Here is a 2,500-nt window from a genome sequence, read left to right as displayed (position 1 = left end):
AACACACACACCCACACATATATAAAGATATATATATATATATATATATATATTATATATATATATATAAAATATATTTACATATACTACACAAATAATTATAAAACAAACAACACATATATACATTAATAAATATATATATAATATATAATATATATATATAAAATATATAAATTATTATTAAAATATATATCTAATATAAATATATATATATATAAATATATAAATAATCAATAAAACTATCACAAATAACACCAACACACACCACACAACAAAACTCAACCCTACAACACACAGGCACCCATACACACACAGACCACACTACACACATACAAAAACACAACAAACACATACCTAAAGCAACAAACACCCACAACATAATACCACCACCAAGTAATGTGACAAAAGCACACACAACACAAACACACAGACACCCCATACACACCACACACAACCGACAAGTCAAACACACAAAATATATAAATATATACATAAACATAATATTTATTTATATGTTGAGTGAGTGTGTTTGCGTGTGCATGAGTCCTGTGGTCTGCTGGAGTCTGCTGTGTGCAGCTCCTGTTTTCTTCTGCGAACATTTAAGTACATAAAATAAGTTATATTAGAGAAATGCTATCACAAAAAATAGAAAAATATTATAATCACTCAGGTCCATGAAACAAGTTGCATTAAAACTATCAATCAGTAGCATTGCAGAATGCAACCGCTCCTTTCGCCGCGTGATCCGCACGCGGCCGGCCGGCGGGCCTGGCGCGTCATCAGCTCCGGAAGCGCGGTGGGCGGCGACAGCCGATGGATGGGAAGTCGACCTAATCTAACGGGGGCTATGAGGCAAGCACCCACTAGGGGAAACCTAATCGTGACCCACGGTGCGTGGTCATGTGACCCCTAGGCCTTCGACTCGAAGGGAGGCTCCGACAGAACGAGTCCTGTGTTGCTCTCTGTTGTTGCAGACGCGTCTTCATCGCCCCTTCAGCATCGCCTCTATACCGGTTTTCTCTTCTTTCTTCAGAACATTATGTAGGACTATATATTTCCTCTCGAACAACCAAGGGATATGATTAAATGGCTATTAAAATACAACCAAAAGAGAGGAGGAAATTTCCCTTACCTATTTGCATACCAGATGAATATAGTTTGTCCTCAAAGAAACGGACGCCATTTTCTTCCACACGTGTAATACATAGATGGCTCTTCAATCAGATTTTAAAAACTATTTTTCCTATTTATCGATTCTCCTTCTTACATAATTGTTTTCAAGAGGAGTGTGAAAGGACTACAGTTTTCGACAGTTTTTACTAATTAATTGAAAAATCTCTGAAATGTCCCAATGGCGAGCGAGTTAATATGGATGCAGCAGTCTGTAATAATGGCGTTCCTTTGCTCGTTTTTGGTGAGTCTTCTTGGTGAGTGATGCTTGATGAGTGATTCACGAAAGCGTTTGAGGATGAGGAAGAGTGGGTGTAATGACGAGTTTATTGTTTTACTTCCATATTGATGAATAATAAAATCATAGCGTTTTTGGTCGTTCCTAAACTTGGGACCGCAACCGCCCAAGACGATGTGTCCCGCGATCAACGTTGCCTCCGTACTTCGGGGCTCCAGGAAAGGCCAATAAATTTCTCGATTGCAGATCACCATGGTGGTGTACAAGCCTCATCTTGGTAGAATATTCATTTTGCAAGTTTTCTATTACCTTTCGCTGGAGTGCATAAAGGATGTATGTCACGATATTGCGGAAATCACAGGACAATAAAAAAAAGTAATTTCTCCCAAAAAGTACATCGAAAATTATTGATTAATAGGTCTCTGTACCCGAGGGAGCATTATGTGAAAGGGAAATTTACCCCCTAAGTATTGTTTTCGGTTATAATGGCATTGATTTTTCTCCATCTCATTGCTATCCTCGTTTCAAGATTAACCATCCTCTAGTCTTGATATGGTTATATCTAAATGATTAAGCTATTAGTAAGATAAGAAAAATGACACAGTGCCAAATCGGTCGCTATTTATTTATACAACCTATATTGGCACTGTTTAATAATGTAAGAATATAATTTTTCCATCATTTATTGTATGTTTATTTGTTTTTCTCGGTTTCTATTTTCTCATTTTTTCCCCGCCAGCACTTCGCCGCGCTCATGGACCACGACGACGACTCGCTGGACGACTACATCCGCCACTCTTACACGTACGACATGAGAGAGTACGACGACCTCGGGTTCCCCCTGGACGAGCACCGGGAGAGGCCCGACGACGGGGACGCGGGGGACGTGGCGCCGCTCGAGTTCGTGTACGACGCACGTTTCCCGTCGAGGTTCCTGCCGATCGACCGCAGGGTGAGTCAGGGTGAGTCAGGGTGAGTCAGGGTGAGTCAGGGTGAGTCGGGACGGAGCCGGTCTTCCATGAGGGGCTGTTCGGATTTGCGTTTATGGTCTCGTCTGAAATGTGGATTAATGAAATAACTTTTATTGTCTGT

The sequence above is a fragment of the Penaeus japonicus genome, unplaced genomic scaffold (assembly GCF_977035675.1).
Source record: "Penaeus japonicus unplaced genomic scaffold, GWHDUDI00000001_assembly GWHDUDI00000003, whole genome shotgun sequence".
NCBI classification, from domain to species: domain Eukaryota; kingdom Metazoa; phylum Arthropoda; class Malacostraca; order Decapoda; family Penaeidae; genus Penaeus; species Penaeus japonicus.
This window is presented reverse-complemented; position numbering follows the sequence as displayed.